Genomic DNA, 23,957 nt, shown 5'->3' on the forward strand with positions numbered 1-23,957 from the left:
CGTAAACTTTTTGATTTAGATATCCCCAGAAAAAGAAGTCCAGCGGGGTTAGGTCGGGAGAACGCGGCGGCCAAGCTACCGGTCCGTGCCTCCCTATCCACCGTCCAGCGAAATTTTCGTTTAGGAAATTTAGAACATTGCGACCACTATGTGCCGGGGCTCCATCGTGTTGAAAAAACATGTTACGTCGTAAATTTAGAGGCAGATCATCGAGAATTTGGGGAAGATTTTCTTGAAGTAAGTTTAAATAAAGATTTGAATTGAGACGTTGTGGAATTTCAATAGGTCCAATCAGAGTGTCGTGAATTATTCCCGCCCATAAATTTATGGAAAACCGTTGCTGGAAGTTTGTTCTCCGAACAACATGTGGGTTCTCTTCTTCCCAATAATGAGAATTATGAAAATTTAATTTTCCATTTCGGGTAAAAGTAGCTTCGTCACACCACAAAATTTTGGAAGCTTGCTCGTTGTCCAGCGACAAAATCCAGCGACAAAATTGCATACGTGGCGCAAAATCTTCTGGTATCAAGCCATGTACACGTCGATAGTGATAGGCATGTAGACCTTGTCGCTTTAATATTCTTCCAACCTGAAATGTTAGTAGCACATCTAATCAATTCTGTTAAGGAAATCTTTAAGATATGTAGTACCGTTGGCCGAGGAACATTTATTTGCCTTGAAATGTTCCGTATGCTAGTCGTAGGATCTTGTTCAATAGCGTCAAGGACCTCCGCTTCCCTATTAATCCTGGGACGTCCTTGACCCGGTGCCTTTCGAAAAGTGGCGGTTGCAGCTAAGTTGCGGAATACCGTAGGGAATGTCCTCCTTGATGGCAGCCTTCGGTTTGGAAACCTTCTCCCGTACTCGCGTTCTGCCGCTGCAGCATTACCATCGCAAAAGCCATAAATAAATATCATATCAACTAACTCTTGTCCCGTAAACTCTTCCATTTTTTTCGCTTAGAACTATTAAATTGGCAATCGGGTTGACAATACTTTGACATAAGAATACCTTGATTTTTTTGTTTAAATTACTATGAAATTGACCAAAGTGGGATTAATTCAAGAGCGATTTTCTCAAAAACCGTTAAAGATAACGATTTGGAACAAGGGTACCTTTTTAACGTAAAACAGTTCGGGAAAACGGAATTTGCTGGCCAATTTGTTAAAAACTCAAAGATGAAAAAGTTACACACGCAAAGTACCAAAGTAAGTAAATCACAGTAGTTTTTTTACCTTCATATACAATAATTTGTAAAAAAAAAAACTGATCCTTGGCGTCGGAATTAGGAGAGATCTGGAAAGTTTCAATGGCATAAAAAAATGTATAGCTTATTGTCATATAATATTATTCTACAGTGAAAGTTTATGCAGACTGTATAGGCAATTTCAGTAAAAAGTCTATATAAATTTTTATTTGATTTAAAAAATGTTAATTCAACTTATGACGTACTTAACTATGGACGTTGTTATTACCATGTTATTACAGTAAACTTCTTATTTAAAGTAACTCCTCGCTGACTTTATATTTCTAGTTAAAGGACAGTACCTAGTATGAGATTTTAGTTGAGCTTCCTATTAACGATCGCCATCACAGACCACTATGGTCTATGATCGGCATAATTAAGGCATAGTTTCGCACGTCACACCTGTGCGCCAAATTCGTTTTAGTTTTAAAGTATATATTTTATTAATTTTCAGGTTGATTTCATACAAAAATAAAACAATACAATTTACTTAATTACTTTAAACATATTTGTCGTCGTAGAGAATCTCCTTATTTGGACAAGCCATTTTTCATTAAAAAGCCAAGACATTGGAAATTCGTCAGCAGCGCCCCCATACATAAAAGCTAATTAATTCGCTTTAATTTCTTAACAATTTTTAACATAATTATGAAAAAAAAAAGTTTCCCTTCCGTATTTTTTTTTCACTCAGAATCAGACAAGCGATATTTGTTTTTTTTTTTATAAATCACGTATGTGATATTGTGCAATACCTAGGTATATGACATACCCGCATTCTTACTTGCGTCACGTGTAGTGTAGGTATACATTAGTTCAATGTTTAAATATGTAGATGTAGATGAAAAATTTGTCAAAATATTTTTATCTTCATTTTTAAACTAGGTACCTATTACATTTTTTACAAATTGTTTGTTTTGTAAAATGTAAGTATGCCTAAACGTAATTCTTATAATTATATTTTAATTCATCCATTTTTAATTTCAGTTCGCTTTTAGAATAAACATAGGTAATTTAATCTTAGGTGTATTATCTTACCACGCCGCTGATCAGACTCCGTTAGATAGTCTGTGGATGTACTCGTTACCCATGCTTTTCATTTTAGATTTAGGTTTTATACGCCGCGGTCGAAATTATAGAGAGTGACTCAGACATAATATAAAAACACTATTACCATAATGCGTAAAAAATATAAAATGATTTTTATACGGTTCAATCATAGGGTTCAATATTATTTATCTTTGTGCCGCTCGCTACGAACATCGACAGAATCTATACTCGTCTATAGACTAAGTTACACTGAACGTCGATCTATATTCTATCTCTGTCTTTTGCACTTGGTAGGGAATAGGGAAATGCTTTTTTAGTGGGTATAAACGGACTTGATTTATCCGTCCTGAGAAACATCATAGCATAAGCGTAGACGAGGGGTCTAATTCCATGGCTATAATAAATTTATAAATTAAAAAACACAACTAGGACGTTTTAAAATGCTGTAATAATTAAAATGGATCAAAGTGCCGGTTATAGCAAACCGTAAAAAAATATTAGATGTTATGTTTTATTATCTTTTTTCAATATTTTCTATATCTTGTTGCCTTTTACGCAGACACGCCAATGGATTTTCGTTCCCGGCACGCTTCATCCCCCTTAGTATACTGACTAGTCCAAAAGCTAGCGATGAGTCACTCTCTATAATTTCGACCGCGGAGTATAGTATTATTTATAACTGGTAAGTACTGGTAGTAAGTACTACTCTGGTAATTATAAACTAATTTCATTTTTTTATCTGCCGTACCTATACACTTAGCTATTTTCAAAATACATGTTTTCGTGATGTTTAGTTTATGATTCGCCTGCGCAAGTGCGCAAGCGTATTTTGAGTTGATTTTGTAAACAAATTTATTGTGTGTATAATTCCATCCATGCTTTTTCTAAAACCGTTAGTTTGCGTATGTAATGTACAGGTTATTATATCATTAAACATGTTACAAAAAGAATTAAATGAATGTCTTCCCAAAATAATATTTCAAAATATAATTTTATGAACCAAGAGAATGTTGAATGTTTTTAGGTTTGGTTGTATTTTCATAATAGTAAACGCGCCTTTAGTAAAAATCATCTAATTCCGAGAGAGAAAGACGCCGAATGCGATACTCATTAGGTTAGAGTGAAATAGGAATATAGAGAAATGACCGACAAGCCACAACATTGGCGAGAGGGCGAGAGGTATACGTACAGTTCGGAGTTCGTTCAGACGCCATAAGTGAATAGTGAATTTGTGTTTTAAAATTGGGATTATAGCGACAACAATGAGATTGAGTAAGTAATTTTGTAGTTAACTGAATTATTTTGTGATTTAGACGATAAATTGGGTGTATTTGCGTTGACAGTTTCTTTATTTTCTTGTTTCCCTCATTTTTTCTACCAGTTTACCCCAAGCTGTTTCAAGCGTAAACAACAATACGAGCATTTCAGTTGAGTTTCTCCAAACATAATGGATAGTTTACTTGGCTTGCCTTTAATTTCTTGACGATAGTCAATTGACTGTCACATTTTCCATTGTTTTGGTTTAATATTATGTGCCACTATGATGTGTGACATAGAAAATGCGTACCGGCCGCGTAATTTATAGACTAACCATTAATTCTAAGTTTTGTATTAGTGTTTCCCCGCAAAAAAATATGTTATTAAAATAATTTATATAAGTTATTGTGCGAAGTGGTAAACGTGAAGTAAAGCAGTTATATTCGGTCGCCTCCAAGATCGCATTAGTATACCGTACCGTGTTACATTTCAAGGGCATTTATACATCATTAATTTGGAAATAATGATTTTTGAGATTAATCTGTTCCATTCTCGTCTAAATTACTTGATCCTACGTTTAGAAATTGAAAATATTTATTTTAATTATTAGATCATCTCTGAATATAGTCGCTTAATGACAACACAGGTGAGTATCTAAGTATAAATAAACAAATACCTAGTCAAAGTTTAACGTAAAAGGTTTCATATCCTAAATATTACTGTATTTTGTCATAAGGAGTAAGTTATCTATTCCCACTACTGCACTCGTACAGTTTAATCTTGTCAGAATTACGCTAAATACATTTTTACTTAGGTAACTACATACGTATAGTAGGAGTAGGTATGGCTACTTAACAAATTTTGAAACTATTAGTACGGGTGTACGTATCAACTACCTACCGACTTAAAAATATTACGTAATATTTGAAAACATTTTTGTTGTTATTAAAACAAGGAGGCGAAGGGGTAAGCAAAACAGTAATAAAGGATTCAAGAGCGCTTGGTACCACTAAAAATAGCAACTGATGAAAATCTGTACCTACAGAGTAAATGTGTGGCATTTTGTTTTGGGTTGGCTATTGTATTATTCTATCTAATGTAACATTTATTTTATTTGTAATATAAGCTGAAGTCCATTAGTACGACAAAGTACGGAAGCTTTTCATAATTATTGAGGCATTAGGTTTAAAATAATTTTCTGTTCATTTATAAGAACTGTAAACGATTTTCATCTCTTTGAAAATCCTTGTACCTAGTTCTAAATAATAAATTAAAGATATCAACATTTTGAACAATACGTTGATTGTTACGGTTTTGTTAAATTGTTATTATGTTAGATATTTAACTAATTGTTTTCATTTCTTTTGATTAGGTAGATAGGTACTGCGTTGTTAATTGAATTAACTAGACTAACTTAGGCTTAATTTTAATAGCACTATCGGCCATGGATTATTATAAAAACAGAATTAATAATGGATGATAATGTCCAATAATTTTTATACGTAGGTATATAGGTATACAAAAAAAAGTGAAATGTAGGTGTCATTAGAATTAGCAAAAATAACTAGGTATACGCACATACAAATATCATAATGAAAGCAAATAAAAAAGAACACAAAATGAGACACTTGAATACAGGGTGTTCATTTGAAAAATCGGAAAAAAATGCGTTTGAAATTCGTAAAGGTCTATAAAAACACCCTTTTAAAGTAAATGTATTTTAATAAATTAATTATATGTGTTGTAATGAATGTCTCATAGATCTGAAGTGGTCGGCTAATAGAGACCGACCGAATGTGATTTTTATGGCCGAAGCCGAAGCCGAACTTAGGTTTATGGGTCACCTTCGGCCGAAGCCGAAGCTGAAGATATTTTTATGAACTTGAAAATTTTAATTAATAACAAAAATATGATAAGATAACATAAAAGTAAGTCGAACATAAATGCATAATGTTTTGGAAATATAATATATGTAGGATGTTAATTAACTATGTACATTAAGTTCAACAGACGATTAATTGAGTGATTTTAATACAAAAAGTTCATATAAACATTGGTCCGCAGATGCTTCGTTTTCAGGATACAGGGTGTTAATCTTTTATAAAAAAAAATGCTATCTTTTTTAATATTTTAAAAACCCTTTACCCAATTTTGTTGTAATTTGGCAGTGTTATTTATAGTGTTAAGGGGCTAATTTAACCCTAATTTGATTAGATTAGTCCAGCGGCGTCCCGAACGGTACCTTCGGCTTCGGCGAAAAGTTCGGCTTAATTTTGGCCGAAGCTGATTCTTAGTCGAAGGTATAAATAATGGCCGAATGTGGCCAAAGCCGATGCCGAAGCCGATTAATCGGTCGGTCTCTATCGGCTAACCATTGTTTTTCAAATTGGCAACTATTATTGTTTGAAAATTATTTCAAGATTCTATACAGGGTGGCCGCCGAGGTATCCGAATTACTTCGTATATGAATTATATGACTAATTTTAAGCAAAAAGGATTCTATTCACTTTTCCGAATTCCAAATGGTTCTTGAAATATCGGGGTTCGAAGTTGCCAGGTCGTATGGGTAGCTAAAGCTAAAAAGCATTATTATTGCGACTAGAGGGCTTACAAAAAATGTTTATTTTAGTAATAGCGTAATGACAGTACATTATTAAAGCTGCTCAATGTGACCACTGCCTTGTGTAGTGCATAACTCAATTATCTGTCGAAGTTCTTGTTCCCATTTGTAGTTCTCCATTTTGTGTTTCACCTCATAAAACGCTGTATGAATCATCTCAATAAGTTGCTTTCTGCAATTATGCTTTTCCATTGAATAGGCAAGACCAACGGGTTGAGATCCGAGATCGCGTTGGCCAAGCAATGGGACCACCACGACCTGTCCATCGATTTGGATACTTTTCATTAAGGAAATTAGTGACATCTCTTCCATAATATGACGAAGCACCAACGTGTAAAAAGAACATCGTCATTCTGATTTGAGTAGATCGTTCTCCAAAAAAGACCGGTACATCTCACTGTTCAAATTTCCGTCGAAGGAATGAGGTCCGATAACTTTATTAGTTATTAATTGTTCCAGTCCAAACGTTTACGGAGAATCTTCACGTGATCGTTGTGGAAATTGTTGATTCCGTCTCTTGTAAGTGTAACTTCACAGAAAAGGGTTTGCTGAAAGAGTATCCTAATAATAGCTCCACTATTCACAAAGGCGAACTCTTTGGGGAAAATCTATGGGGAGAAGTTCTCGTACTGATTGGTAATGATAGGTATACACTCCGTTTTCTCGCAGTGTCTTGCACAACCGTGCTACTTTGTCCAGTAAGTACAGAAATTTTTTTCATATTACCAGCACCAGGATCATTTTCAAAATGCACTTCTCTTTCACAAGTTGGTTTACGGAATGCACCTGTTAATCGGTAGAGTTGTGAAGGTTCTATTGAATGTTTGCTTGTCTGGAAGACTGCGGTTTGGTTATTGTCGTTGATATTCCCTAATTGAGACGATGTTATAGTCTTTCCGATATCAATTGAAGAATCAAGAGGTTGATAGTATGTACCAGGTTCGCTCGCTGACGCAGCAACTCGTCATTGAAATATTTGAAAAACTTGTTCCCATATTTATTTAACCATACCCATATACAGGTACGCCTATGAAACTCATTAAATTTTGTTGCCAGGCATTTTTTTACATATTTAACTGACTTCGGAAAGACATTACTACCGTTGCACGAAAAACATGTCCGCGTCTTCATTTGAATAAATTAAAGGCATGATTTTAACTCTAATGACGCAAAAAATAAAAAAGAACCAACTGGCAATGATGAGAATTAACACAACATTTTTTTCTAATCCCATCCATTATTATTAAAGCCCTCTAGTCTCTAGTCGCAACAATGTAATTTACTATTTAGCAATTGCAACTATCCTTACGACCTTCAAACTACGATATTTCAAGAACTGTTGAGAATTATTTTTGCTTAAAATTATTCATATACCTAATTAATATACGAAGTATCACCACGGATACCTCGGCGACCACCCTGTATAAGAAACTTTCTAAATAATAGGTTTAACAATGTTGTAACTAAATGTAAAATTAAATANCCGTCTCTTGTAAGTGTAACTTCACAGAAAAGGGTTTGCTGAAAGAGTATCCTAATAATAGCTCCACTATTCACAAAGGCGAACTCTTTGGGGAAGATCTGTGGGGAGAAGTTCTCGTACTGATTGGTAATACACTCCATTTTCTCGCAGTGTCTTGCACAACCGTCCTACTTTGTCCAGTAAGTACAGAAATTTTTTTCGTATTACCAGCACCAGGAACATTTTCAAAATGCACTTCTCTTTCACAAGTTGGTTTACGGAACGCACCTGTTAATCGGTAGAGTTGTGAAGGTTCTATTGAACGTTTGCTTGTCTGGAAGACTGCGGTTTGGATATCGTCGTTGATATTCCCTAATTGAGACGATGGTATAGTCTTTACGATATCAATTGAAGAACAAGAGGTTGACAGTATGTACCAGGTTTGGTCGCTGACGCAGCAACTCGGCATTGAAATATTTGAAAAACTTGTTCCCATATTTATTTAGCCATACTCATATACAGGTCTGGTCGAACGAAACGTGCAGGTGGTAGAAATGTATACGCCCAGTTGAAGAATGAGCGTGCGGGCAAACAGCAATATGCACTGTTGCTCTGGTCTATTGCGTCATAAATTTCAGTTGTCGACAAGGCAGTGCAGTGCAGCAATGCGGAATTAGGTATGATTCAGATAATTTTAATAGGCACCCTTCTATTAATCATTCATATTATAATTGCGAAAGGGAAAAATAAAAGGGATATTTGGTTTACTCATATTATTACATGTCATTCTGGAGACCTTTTGAAACGGAACAAAAAGAAATTTACCACCAATATAATAAAATTGTTTGAGGACATATATAATTAAAATATGTTGTTGGCCAAATGATCATATAATAGAAGCATTTTGTTTTGGGTTGGCTATTGTATTATTCTATCTAATGTAACATTTATTTTATTTGTAATATAAGCTGAAGTCCATTAGTACGACAAAGTACGGAAGCTTTTCATAATTATTGAGGCATTAGGTTTAAAATAATTTTCTGTTCATTTATAAGAACTGTAAACGATTTTCATCTCTTTGAAAATCCTTGTACCTAGTTCTAAATAATAAATTAAAGATATCAACATTTTGAACAATACGTTGATTGTTACGGTTTTGTTAAATTGTTATTATGTTAGATATTTAACTAATTGTTTTCATTTCTTTTGATTAGGTAGATAGGTACTGCGTTGTTAATTGAATTAACTAGACTAACTTAGGCTTAATTTTAATAGCACTATCGGCCATGGATTATTATAAAAACAGAATTAATAATGGATGATAATGTCCAATAATTTTTATACGTAGGTATATAGGTATACAAAAAAAAGTGAAATGTAGGTGTCATTAGAATTAGCAAAAATAACTAGGTATACGCACATACAAATATCATAATGAAAGCAAATAAAAAAGAGCACAAAATGAGACACTTGAATACAGGGTGTTCATTTGAAAAATCGGAAAAAAATGCGTTTGAAATTCGTAAAGGTCTATAAAAACACCCTTTTAAAGTAAATGTATTTTAATAAATTAATTATATGTGTTGTAATGAATGTCTCATAGATCTGAAGTGGTCGGCTAATAGAGACCGACCGAATGTGATTTTTATGGCCGAAGCCGAAGCCGAACTTAGGTTTATGGGTCACCTTCGGCCGAAGCCGAAGCTGAAGATATTTTTATGAACTTGAAAATTTTAATTAATAACAAAAATATGATAAGATAACATAAAAGTAAGTCGAACATAAATGCATAATGTTTTGGAAATATAATATATGTAGGGTGATAATTAACTATGTACATTAAGTTCAACAGACGATTAATTGAGTNGCATTTCATACTCATGCTAAGGAATACTTTATTATTTATGTAAATGTCTTTTTGGATTAAATTAAAAACTTATGACTAATTATAGTTGGTTAGAAGGTACTCTGTACGTCAGAAGCAAATCAGGAGGGTAGATTTCGAAAATGCCTTTCATTCCGGTGTGGTTGTCCTTCGAATTCTAACTTTTATTAAAATGTCAGTCCGTCAGGTACCTAATGGGTTATCTGCCTCTCTTATTAAGCCGAGTATTAAGCCATCAACAAAGACCAAAAGTATATGATAGAAACGATGATAGAATCATTGTTGCTTCCTTATACATATAATGATATAAATTTTCATAAAATTGTGACATACTTTGCCTTCTAATTCAATTATGTTAGTCGAGAAACGGGAAAATGAAAATGATATAAATGTTAAATTTTAGGTACGTATTATCTACAGTTTCACAAATTAAAGACATATGAATGATTACAATAAATTAATAGTTTAAGACAAATGTGTCGTATAGTCTTTCCGAAGTCAGTTGAACATGCATAAAAAAAAACCGAGCAATCAAATTTAATGAGTTTCATAGGCGTCCCTAAAAAAGTTTTCTGCTAAAGGTAAAAAATTATAATAATTTGTATATGTGTAGAAAATATCTATTATATGTTCATTTGACCAACATATATTAATTATTTATGTCCTAAAACAATGTTATTATATTGATGGTAAATTTTGTTTTGTTCCGTTTCAAAAGGTCTCGAAAATGCCATGTAATAATATTAGTAAACCAAATATTCCTCTTATTTTTTTCCTTTCACAATTAATAGAATGGTGCCTATAATAAATTAAAATTATCTGATCTACAACTGAAATTTATGACGCAGTGGACCAGAGCAACAGTGCGTATTGGTGTTTACCCGCACGCTCATTCTTCAACTGGGCGTATACAATTCTACCACCTGCACGTTTCGTTCGATCAGACCTGTATATGGGTATGGCTAAACAAATATGGGAACAAGTTTTGCAAATATTTCAATGTCGAGTTGCTGCGTCAACGACCGAACCTAGTACATACTGTCATCCTGTTGGTTCTTCAATTGACATCGGAAATACTATACCTACTTTTTAATTTTAAATTGATACTTTTATGTTTTAAATTTGACGAATTCGTCTGAAAATTTCATGGTACCCAACATGATCGACTACACGATACTTACACATACATATGCAAATACAGGGTGTGCCAATATCTCCGAAATGAAGACATTTATTTTAGTTTCGGAAACTGGGGTTGTTAGGTCCCTCGAATAGCTTCAAATTGCAGTTAGAATTGTTAGTTCAAATATTTCTGTATAGATGGCGTGGCGATACTAAAAAATTTTTGATTCTTTGAACGTGAAAATTTGGAGTAATTTTTGTAATATAAAGTTTTTCCGAATATTTACTTGTTTTCGTTGACATATCGACTTCAATATGCAATATATCATGCAACAGGAAAATGTATTATTTTATTTAAATCACACCGAGACAAAATAATATTCTTTTAAAATATTGTTATGATGGCTTTATTCACACCACATACTAACTAACAAACAATAAATTATAAAAATATGAAGTGATCAACTACAGATAAAAAATTGTACAAAAATGCAAGTTGACCTTAAAATAACCTGACTACGGTTGACCTTTGTCTCGAGGTCAAGGTCACCTTTGTCTCGAGGTCAAGGTCAAGGTCACATTTGAATATCCCCCTCAGAACCTTACAACTTGATTAAAACGTTTTTCTTGAAATATTGCAATCCGTAATTTAAAATGAGACGCCGTGTATGTCTAGTACAAAATAAGAATAACTGTATATTTTTTCTACAAAATGTTAATTTTGTTACTACGAGCTAGCATTTTTTAAGGGAAATAAATGTACAGATAGTTACTACTTCCAGGGTGTTAAATAAGTAATGGTACAGGTAGAAAATTGACAGGGAAAGTAATAATTTTATTTTTAATGTTAAATAACTTTCTTTAAAACTATATTTGCACATATTTTGGGGATCCTTAGTTTCTTATACGACAAATTCAAATCCGATAATAGTTTTACTGTTACTTATAGAGAACGTCATGTACGAACTTTTGCTTTTTGAAAAAAATTATATCTTTTTTGCTCATGAAAAACTGGTACGTATACAAGTGAAGCCGCGAGTAATCATTTTTTAGATAATTTACTTTTAGAATTTTCAATGCAGAAATAACAATCATTTCATTTGCTATAGGGATGTATCGACTGTGTAAGTTTTTGAAATTAGTTCGGAAATTAGGCTTTGAAAAATAGTATTAATAAATTATTTCAATCTTACTTGTTTGCCAGCATTTTGTGGGTTGCTTTCTGAAATCACAAGCAAAAGTAAGGTTAAAATGCCAAGATACAATTTATTTTTTGACTCAAACACATGGTTCGAGTAAACGCGCAAGAAAATTGGCGCGGAGATTGGGTTTATTATTTGGAAATGCATTCAAATGGGAATTTTAAGATGACGGTTTAAAAATAAGAATTTGAAAATATTTAAAAATAAAAATATTTCTACTGGACTGCGACAAACTGGTTTTCTTCGTCGTAGACAGGAAAGATGCTATGTGACTTCAGCAAAACCATTCTTCGAGAACAGGAAGAAGAAATTTTGGTTCTAAAACCCGGAAATAAGTATTAGAAATATGACTGCGGGAACTGGAGTAAATAAATCGACAATAATTAGGATATTTCATCTGCAATAACTTTATCTGTGCCACTTCACTTATTTCCAAACCCTTTGGATGCCGACCTTGGCTACCCAGCAAATCGAGGATTCGATGTTTCCAAACCCAATGTTGTTTACCGATAAAAGCACGAGACATCGGAAATCAACACTTGGTAGTCGAAGTCCATTCCAGCATGGAGATAGAAATAAATTAACGTTTACTGTGTAAGCAATAATTGGTTATCAAAATTTAAATTTCATCCAAGATCAGCTGCTCGATTTATTGGAGGTGTCCGGCTTCATATGCTCAAAATTGACGATTTTTTTTTAATCGTAACAAAATAACACCTTATCTTATTATATAGTTATGTATACATATAATTGCTTTGATAGTTTACATGATATTTTTGTTTATTTCGAGGTTTATTTACTGATCCTGCACGTAGTCAAGTTTGCCACGAAACCAGTGAGTGCTTTCCGTTGTTGAATTTACTTATATTCGCGACTAAGAAAAGTTATAAAAGGTGTTTTTTTTATTCCAAGGAAGTTTGCGGAAGTTTTTTTTATAATTATTAACTAAATCATATAATATTATTAGATCGTTCTATGTCTACTTTATTTTTTTAGAATATCCCATAGAAAAAACTACATAGAAGTCAAATTAGGACTTTATGCGAATCATAAAAATATTTTTTTATAAGAAATCTTATTTGAAAAATGTCTTCTGTCGAGAACACAATAGGGTTATTATAAAACACATTTTACAGTATAGCATTTTTTTCTTAATATTAATAAGATATTAAAAGGTATGTTTAATAGCGGGAAAGCCTAAGAAAAGCATAAATCGACGCTTTAGTACGAAATCATGATATCTCAAATTTCAGTTGGAAAACATGCTATCTCGGTGTGACTAGAAATTTAAGTTGGCACATTGCATGATTGAAACCGTGCATTTATAATAAACTTATATAATATATTTTTTAAAAAGTAAGGAATGTTTATATTCAGGTACCTACACTGTTAATTTTATTTATTTTTTATTCAACATTTTTCAATTAATTTTGTTGTTACTGTTATAAACGACAAAATTGTTAATTAAAAAAATAGAATAATATGCAGTATGCTGCGCATTTCATTTCCAAAGTCTATGCAAGGACGCGGCTACCTTGTTTTTATTGAGGTGCAGTAAGAACGATTCGGACCCGGAGTTTGGGGCCTAGCCTGGTCCAGTATATAATTCATTTTATTGCAGTCTCCTTAGGCATACAAAATTATTTTCAGAATAAATTGTGCATCCCAGATTTTGTGAAAAAGAAAATAAGTGTATCAAGAGTAGCGACTATAAATCAGATAAGAGTACGCTATTAATTTTGATACCAAAGCACACTTGTATGAAAAAAATCGAATAATTTTTAGTAATAACAAACATTTTTATATATTAAGGATTAATGTCGAGTAATGTACGTGTTGCAGCATACTGTTTATTCTGTTTTTTTAATTAACAATTTTGTCGTTTATAACAGTTACTTAACAAAATTAATTGAAAAATGTTGAATAAAAAAAAAATAAACAAACAGTGTACCTGAACATAAACATTCCTTACTTTTTTAAAAATATATTAAGTATATAAGTTTATTATAAATGCACAGTTTCAATCATTCAATGTGCCAACCTGAATTTCTAGTCACACTGAGATAGCATGTTTTTACCTAAAGATCTGAGTTAGCATGGTTTCCAAACTTAATTTGAGATAGCATGTTTTCCAACTAAAATCTGAGATAGCATGTTTTCGTACTAAAGCGTCGAAATATTCCTTCCATTGTGGAGGGTCGGCAAATAAACCAAAATATTTTGTACTGTCGAAGTAAATATATTACATAATATGTATATGTTTCTGTAATCATAAAAATAAGATTTATCCAAAATGAGACAAATATACAGAGTGTTTCATTAAAAAAGCATACAAGTTTGGTTTACACTCGAAATGCATTATTCAAGATCGAATGGATAAAGATCGTAAAAATTTTTTCTCTGTCTACTCATAGATGGTTAAAATGGATATATACTTTATTGCAATATAACGAATATTTTTCATGAATTTTGAAGCACTCTAATGGCCAAATTAATGAGGGAGATACAATTAGATGGTCGAAAAAATAGATTTTTTTTTACTTAAAAAGATAGCAAATCGTAGAATACGCATGTAAAGTTTTAAAATTCGAAGTCCTATTTATTTTCGTCCTTTTTCGAAGAGAGAGCGTAGCACGTATTTCGGCGCTGTCGACTCAGGGGACCTTTTGTCTATTGTGTCTTGTTTTGAAGTTTGTAGGACGGATTTATTTATAAGCGTCGGTATTCACCTATACAGAGGACGCTGAAAATCATGTGTAAAGCGGCATTTACATACGAGTACTCGAATCCGAATGGGACTACTCGGATGAAAATCCGGAAATCTAAACGTGTATAGTATTTCCGAAGTCAGTTGAACATGTATAAAAACGCCTAGCAATAAAATTTAATGAGTTTCATAGGCGTCCCTAAAAAAGTTTTCTGCTAAAGGTAAAAAATTATAATAATTTGTATATAGATACATAATGTCTATTATATGTTCATTTGGCCAACAACATCTTTTAATTATTTATATCCTCAAATAATTTTATTATATTGATGGTAAATTTCATTTTGTTCCGTTTCAAAAGGTCTCCAAAATGCCATGTTGCAATATTAGTAAACAAAATATCCCTCTTATTTCTCCCTTTCGCTATTGTAATATGAATGATTAATAGAAGGTGCCTATAATAAATTAAAATTACCTGAATCACACCAAATTCCGTATTGCTGCACTGCACTGTTCGGCAATTTGTCAACTACTTGTCAACAGCTGAGATTTATTTCCCAGTCACCCAGTTCGGCTGTAAACTAAAAAAATTGGAAATTTATGTTGCAAATTGTTAATTTTTTCGAAAAACTTCTGCCAAGCAAATAAATTTTTATTTTTTTACTTGTTTTTGTTTAGCGACTAAATTGTACTTAACTTTTTTTACATATTTTTTTTCATATTTTTTTTCATATATATATATATATACTTCAATGTCCTCTTAACAAGCCTACAAAATTGTTTACGATTGAATAAAAAATTCTTGAAAAATGCTTTTTTTCGACCCATCTAATTGTATCTCCCCCCCTCAAGCAATTTTGGATAAAGGTAAATTAGGCTAGATAGTATTACTCTGAGCCAAGGAATCTCTGGTCAAAGTTGTACATCTATTTTCCGAACACTGCATTTCATATTACAGAAACTAATTTTTATAACTTGCTTTTAATATTGTTAAAGAGTAAATACTAGTTTGTGTTGACAACTACAGAAGCTGTAAAAGTTTAAGAAAAGCCCTTTCTGTCCGCTGAAACTAGGTCTTATGTGAATTCCTCATAATAAATGGTAATAATTTCCAATCAAATAACTTTATAACTTGATCAAAGTAAAATGCCATAATATCAGATATTATTAACCTTCCTTCACAATTCGATATACAAAATTGCAACATTATACCCTACAATTTTTATTTTGTTTTACATTTCTCTTTTCATAAGGGTCAAGTTATGAGAGCCACCCTATCCTGATTCTTCAAGAAAAAATAATACAATACTATTTCAATTTACACCAAATAAAAGTGAAAATTTAAAAAAGAAAGTATGATTCAAAGGCTTTTTACAATCGTTGCATCAATTTTTATGTAACTCTTGATTTACGAGATATTGCAACTTTGTATACCTGATAAGAACTTTTCTGTTTACGTTACGCTTTTGAAATATCGACCTTGGTTCGTTAAATGCCCTCTTAATTTACTTAACCTAATTTTAAAAACAATTAATTTACTATGAGAAATTTAAATACATATTTAATATTAAATGTTCAGTTTTTCTACTCGACCCGAGCACACTTGAGCTCTTTTAATGAGAGAAAACTAAATGTGCTAGAAATTCTACTTTTAGTCTTCTTTTTAATTCGGTTTCACCATTGTCAAACTACTAGCACCCAATTTGTACTAACGACAGATGCTGCTGGCGCGCTATAAAAATACAGGTTTGGTCGAATGTTGAATTTTTCTGTCAACCTTAATAATTTGACTTCGCATCGTTTATCTTTGATTTATTGTCAGTTTTTGGATGTCATATTATTTTGCCTCTATGAAAACATCATAAATTCAAGTTGTACTTCCCGTACACTACAGGCGTGAAGTGAGTCCGGGAAGTCCAAAAGTATTTGCAGATGTAAAACAATATGGTATCTAAAAAAGGATACTTTTTGTCTGGAAATATGTTCGAAAATTGCATTTTATGTAAGGTCAACGAAAACAAAATCTTTTTTTTTATTTTAACTTTGTAATAAGGGGAAAAACACCCTGGGCCAATTGTTGCAAATTCAACCCGAATTAAAAATAGAAACATACGATACTATACAGTTTTCTGTTAATAAATTTATGCTCTGTATACTTTCCACATAAAATATGTTAATATCACCGATTCTTTTAGTGTAGTCCTGATTTGATTTATATAATTTGTTGTTGTTAGGTTATAATACAACCTAATTCGGCGTCGTTGTTCTCGTAGATATCAATTGTTCCTGCTCAGGTTTTGTCGATTTATTTTTAATTCAAACACTCCAAGCTCTAAAGTGGAATTACAAAATTGTAAAATATGATTTTATCTTCTACAAAATAATTGACCTTTCCACTTGTTATTCTATTTTTACGTATTAATGTTTTTGAAATTTGCCTGAATAATTTGTTAATTCAGAACGAGTAAAGAGTATTGAATTTTGATTTTTTTGAGTGGATTTTGAATAAACAATATGATACCTACTTTAAAGTTAAATATAATTTTAAATATTTAAAATAGTTCTTTAGAAACTGAGATGATACTATCGTATTATTTTTATTATTCTTGAACAAACATCCCAATATAAATACCTTTGCAAACTACGTAATATAAACTATAAAAGAATGATTTCCTTGCCGTTTGTTATATGTAATCGTAAACAACGTGATTACTTGAATTATTATTGTTACTTTAAAAATAGCCTGATATTTTGACACTTCAAGTTACTACTTATACGTTCTCTGACAGTATCTTGAAAACCTATCATTCTAAAAATATATCTATAGCAAGAATATATTTCCCAATCAAGCATAGTAGTCAAGTAGTCAGATTTGAGTTAGATTACATGATAAAAAATGGCATCAAAAGTTACTGTCCACAGCCTGTATGTAAAAAGTCTAAAACATGCACATATGTTTGTGGACCCAATCAGATATTTTTCCAAAATTTCCCCATATCCCCGGGTCTGTCACGAAGCAGATATTTTCTGATTGCGTATTTTTTTAGACCGATTTATTCGAAAACAATTTGTCTACCAGATTAGATTTCCTGATTGCATTTGCATAACCTTTTACAAACGATTGTTTCATTATCACTGGATTGTTCAAGGAGTTGCCGACAAACGTCCACACGATTTTCTTTCTGTTCTGTCATCAAACGAGGAAAAAATTTTGCTGCAACTCGATTCATGTTCAATTTTTCATGTTAAAATTCCCTGGCATGATCCAATTGAGATGCTAACCTCTTCTATCTCTCGGGCAGTCAATCGGTGATTTGCACGCACCAGATCTTTGACTTTCTGAACGTGGGAGTCATCAGTTGAAATCGAAGGTCTTCCTGGTCGAGGATCATTTTCGATTGACTGACGACCACTTTTAAATCGTGAAAACCATTCGTAACATTGCCTACGACCCAAGGCTTGTTTCAAAAGTTGACAGTTTTCCCCATTTTTACGCAAAATTTTACGTTGCATTGTTCCAGAAAATCGCACATTCTAAAAATCATCACTAACACGTTGCACTCAAATAATATCACGAAAACTAAATGAGGTATCAACAATCTAAGAACATGTGGTTACAGAGGAGGTTATACGCAATGCAATGCTGCCAACCACATATCATTAAATATCTCAATTAGCGCATAATTAAAAAAGTTCGGTTATTTTCTCAAAAAACCTCGTATGTAAAAAATCTGTGACATGCATAATAGGCAAGTTCGGTATTAACATCTAGACGCTCCAGATATGTTTTGTTCTTTTCTAATTGTAAGAGATGAAAACACAAAGAGATTTATCTAGAGCATCTAGATGCCAATACCGAACTTGCCTATTGTGGACCCAATCAGATTTTTTCCAAACTTTTTCCATTTGTTAATTTGTGGACGAGAAATTGGCATTAAAGTTTGATTAAGCATTTTAGTTAACGCCTTATACATGAAATAAGGTGGGTAATAGTATAAAAAATATATACAAGGTGTAACTTTGAATGGGAATCATATTTATACGGAGGCTACCTTGGTCCTTTAGAATTAAGTATCATAACTTGGTTTTCTCAAATTCTGTCACGAAAACTAATTTCTTAAACTTATTTTTAGTAATTTTCATACCCCGCCTCTGGACAAGCTAGTGTAACATCAAAAAGCGCGTTGTAGCAGCGCTTGTTCACTTGGGAACTAAGTTGTTAAATCTCATAATTTAATGAACAGATTCTTAAAAAGCAAATTTCCACACCACCCACCGTGAAGTACTGCTCTTTGGCCCGTTATCTTTATTGAATGGGTGTCCGCTACAAGTCCTGTCATCTGACATAAACAAATATTTAATTATTTTGAATAGATAAACTATGAAACAGTACCTAACAAATAATTTAACAGAAAACTCATACATTATTAAATAAATAACGATAAATTAAATATCCAAAAATAAGTAAATAATTTGTTGACCTGATTTTTACAGCAGCTGACATACTTGAAATGTTGTGACTCATATTCGAGTACTGGTACCAGAATTCCACGACGTTTAAAATTAGTTTATTTATTTTTTTTATTATGCAAACGGCAAAAATAATTATTTTAAAACATGAATTATTTTTATTTACAATAATTACTAACGTATCCACATACCAATATTATTATAGTTAGTATTTAATAAATCATATAAAATTTTTTATTTTATTCTAAACGGAATGTTCTTTTAATCTTCGCCACCTCGACCACATTAATATAAAAAAATATGGTGACTTTAAAATGACGTCGCTAAGCTAAACGCAATCTGTTTTAACTAAATTATTTTCCAGTTGTTTTAAAAATGCAACAACTGGCAACGTTGATAGTGCACTGATATAATTTATCTGGCTATTCCGGGTGACCCAGTTTATCCTACTAACTCCCACTTAAAGATACACCCTGTATATTTTTTAATATAATTTTTGCATTATTTTGGAATCGATAAAAATAAAGTACATTATTTCGTGTAGAATTTTCATATCAACGAATATGGTATTACGATTGTGATAGTGGCATAAAATATACCTATTTAACAAAACGTCATGTCGTATTTAAAAACTAATTTACGTCCTGTCAAATTCTATTCCTACCAAATTTCAATATGATATTGTGTATTACTTTTGGAGATATGTATTAGCAAAACGAAGGTCAAAACTTCTCGCCTATAAAAAAATACATCTATAGTAGGATCATATTCGATGCAAAGTAATAAATCAGTGCCTGTCAAGGGAACAAAAGAAGTACGCTTTTAAGGGTTTTACAAATTGAATAATTTCTTTATACATTATTAAGGGACGAGGGGATCAGTTCAGGTCTGGCACCCTTGTTCCTACAAAAATTCCTTTATTCTCATAAACTATTTATTTTAAATGTTATTTATTATAAATCCAATTTGTTTTTTAATTTCCACATACATACTACATTTTACCTCTGTACGCGCCACTGTTGTTTACTTGTTTTTTGGAGGCGCTCTCTGTTTTACGATCAAGCTCGCCAGGTTAGTATTTGACGTATAACCGACCACTTCGTACACTCAATGCACTTGGACGACTACAGCTACTACCAGAACACAGTGCGTATGCAGCGGGATTTCAGATGTAACATTGAATTTCATTTTAAATTTGAAATGATTTATCTTACGCCTCCTAAACATGATGACACGATTTTCCTTTGGTAAAAGACCGACAACTTTTTGCTCTACTTTGTATCGAATACGATCCTACTATAGTGTCCTTAATATTGAATACAACAGACTAGAAAACTATAGTTCATAGGAGTTTTATTTTTTAATATACTATTATATGATTTATTTCCTTTTTTTGACAATCGTAAAGGTATTCAATTGGCAGAAAATATTTAATTATACAAAATTATTTCTATTTCTGTATATAACCACCTGATATTTAAGAATATGTGATGAACTTTAAGCAGCTATAAATATTTTGTGGGTGAAATAAGGAAACATGTTTCGAACGAAGTTTTTGGTTAAAATTTGATGATCTAATATTTAAAAACTTGTGTACCGTGAAATTATTCGAGTAAAAGACATTCTGTTTTAAAACAGATCAGATAAATATGTTTATTACGTTCAATAGCTATGTGATTTCACATTTAATGATGTAATTGATAATAAATGAAATTTATTTCCTAGATAATATTGATTTATTTGAGTATTATAGAATCAAGGATTATGTATAATACGAATGTTGCTATGCTCTGTTACGAAAAAAATTGATACAAAATGTGATCTTCCCATTAGAAGAATATATTTTCTTCAAAAGATTTTTTTATTTTTGGTTGCCACAATGAACTATGTAATTTGTGAGAGTTTGAGCATTAGAATAGCTAATTCATGGAATCTCGTTACTCGATGTGGTTTGGACTTTACTTGGATTCATCGGTAGAGTGATATATTTAGGTAGGTGTTTCGTTGCGATGCGATTAAATTCAATGAATTGTAGAGTTTAGTAATTAAGCTATCTAGAGTGATATACAGGGTGATTCACAACTTATCCAAAAAAATTTGGGAATAGATGCAGCATGAGAAATGAAATCAATATTGTAAAAAAAATTGTAAAATCCTTATAGTTTTCGAGAAAAAAAATATTGAAGTTATAGTACATTCAACCACTACATAGCTGGACAACTGTAGTCTCTGGCGTCATTCGCCACGTGCCTCAGCGACTCCGAATACTGAATTCGGATTTTGCAATTGTCGTTGCGATATTTACCTGTTATCTGTGTTGTTTACAATATATTTTTAGTAGTTAGTGTCAAAAATGGTTTGCGTGTACTCGGAGTTGATGGATATCGTTTTAATTTATGGTGAAGCATTTGTGTTATGGTGAAACAAGACAACATTTGTGTTAGTTCGTAGAAACCGAGTACAACGGACCAAAATGTGTTTACACATTGGTGGATAAAATTTTGAACAATTGTTGTAACATCGGGTATGTCAAATGATTTTATTATTTAAAAACACAAATTAATTTTATTAATTAATAAAGGCAAAAGCAGTTTTGAATTTGCCGATATAAAATAGGTGCGATAAAATTCTATTTACATATTTCTTTACTTGCGAAAATTTTTGTCCGTTTTCACACCGCCATGCCGGTCGCATTGTGCGAGGTCAGGTTTTACAGTGGACCAGTTTCCAGTGCCGTGCAGAAGTGTATTTTTAAATCATTTTCGAACTGCCCTTTTTGATTTTTTCTTTACAAAATTGTATTTTTTTGGATAAGTTCTGAATCACCCTGTATAGAAAGTAATGCGCCGAGGTTTACAGTGCACATTTACGTCGACCGAGGGTACTATTATCCTATAACACCCCTGGTACCTTTCACATTTAATGCCCTGCTAGTCTTATTTAATTCTTTTTTTACATATAGCAGGTATAATATTTGTTTGACTTTAAATTGTATCGTTATTGAATTGAGTTCTCTCAAAATAAGATAATTGCAAAATACCGGAGTAGTAATACTTAAGTGATAATCCACTATTATTTGCTGATTTAACAATATAATATTAAGACATTTCAGAATTGTCAATGATAAGAAAAGTTTATTTTGGTTGTGAAGAATCTCATTGAAAAAAATGTTTTGCTTTAATAACCAGTAAATGCATTTGCATAAGTATATCTTTAAAGTAAATAAAGTGATTTTTCAAAAAACATTGCGTTTTCTCATAATCTACCAACAAAAAAAAATGGCAAGAGATAAAAGACTGTGGTCAGAAGAAATTGTTTTGGATAAACAGTTCGAATTTGGCTACCCCATTGAAGTACCTTTAAAAGTGACAGGGTCGTCTTAAAAACAATGAAATAAAGAATTGCTTTTTAAGGAAGTAAAATAATTTTAAGGTAACTTTAAATCGGTGTGTGTTGGTTGACCCAAAACTGTAACAACTCTCTTGTCTTGCATTCCTTATTGGACGTCCAGTAGAGATTAAAAGTTAATGACCCTACAAGATTTAACCTAATTAAATAAAGAATTTATGTGAAGCAAGACATGGGGTTACTTTCATATATTGTAAATTTATTTTAACATAATTCTCAAATTTGACTCCGCTTCTGAAAAATGACAACTTCTCTGTTTCATCCTTCAACTTTTTAATCTCATGAATTGATTAGATGGTATTTTTTCATCAAAATGTAACTTATGTTCATATTTTTTTGTGGTTTGTTAGCTATCTTTCAGTAAGACCATAACATAGTTTAAACTCTGGTAACCTAACTAGCCATTTGTACTAATTCATCTATCTTGACGTGTGTAACTTGTAAAACAAAAGAATGAAGTGTTTGCGGCAATCTATGTTCATGATAGGTACCGTTTTTTTCTCATTTCTCTCTCAGCCAGAGATCACCTTATAATTTTGTCCGTGAAATATTGCAAACCCTGTATAATATTATAGTACTTGAAGGTCCTACTAAGTTCTTGATATGTTTGTTTAATATTAATAATCAAATATTAAAAAAAATGATTTTCCACGATTTCTAATGTTTATTCATACGACTATAAAACTTGATAAAATTTTTGACCTCAACTTTCAAGATTATCTTTCATTGTACCTGCTAACAATGTTATTCTCTAGAATCTACTCTCTAATCAAGGTTGAGGTGGGACTTGTCTATAGTGGTTTTGCCACTACTAAAGTATGTTTTTTTATCATAATGGTTGTATGTACAGGCTCGATCGTACAAACGTACAGGGTAACCCAGAACTGAAGGTTAGCCACTATTACAGGAAAATGAAAAGATCAACTAGGGTACTGCGACTTCTTATAAACATTTGACTTAAATTCAGTCTTGGCAAGTTTACCAAAATTATTCATTTTAATTTTGTATTTTTTTTTTATGTTTTTGGGAAAGTCTTGTTGCCATGGAAAACAAGATACTTTCAATATACATTTATTAAGGCGAATTTACACTTGTCAAGTAGTAGTATTAGTAACTATAGTAGGATCGTATTCGATGCAAACTAGAGCAAAAAGTTGTCGGTCTTTTATCAAAGCAAAATCGTGTCATAATTTTTAGGAGGCGTAAGATGAACCATTTCAAATTTAAAATGAAATTCAATGTTACATCTGAAATCCCGCTGCATACGCACTGTGTTCTGGTAGTAGCTGTAGTCGTCTAAGTGCATTGAGTGTACGAAGTGGTCGGTTATACGTCAAATACTAACCTGGCGAGCTTGATCGTAAAACAGAGAGCGCCTCCAAAAAACAAGTAAACAACAGTGGCGCGTACAGAGGTAAAATGTAGTACATATGTGGAATTTAGGAAACAAATTGGATTTATAATAAATTACATTTAAAATAAATAGTTTATGAGAATAAAGGAATTTTTGTAGGAACAAGGGTGCCAGACC

The 23,957-nt window shown here is 32.0% G+C and overlaps 1 protein-coding gene across 1 annotated transcript in view; it reads left to right on the plus strand.

Annotated features, from left to right (window-relative positions):
* Positions 1-3,459: 3,459 nt before the first annotated feature.
* LOC108906668 (muscle M-line assembly protein unc-89) overlaps positions 3,460-23,957 on the plus strand; it is a 63,013-nt gene continuing 42,515 nt past the window's right edge. The window contains exon 1 of the mRNA XM_018709985.1: positions 3,460-3,565. The gene's annotated coding sequence lies outside the window, so the exon portion shown is untranslated. The remainder of the gene's footprint in view (positions 3,566-23,957) is intronic.

This window comes from Anoplophora glabripennis, unplaced genomic scaffold (genome assembly GCF_000390285.2).
Source record: "Anoplophora glabripennis isolate ALB-LARVAE unplaced genomic scaffold, Agla_2.0 scaffold185, whole genome shotgun sequence".
NCBI classification, from domain to species: domain Eukaryota; kingdom Metazoa; phylum Arthropoda; class Insecta; order Coleoptera; family Cerambycidae; genus Anoplophora; species Anoplophora glabripennis.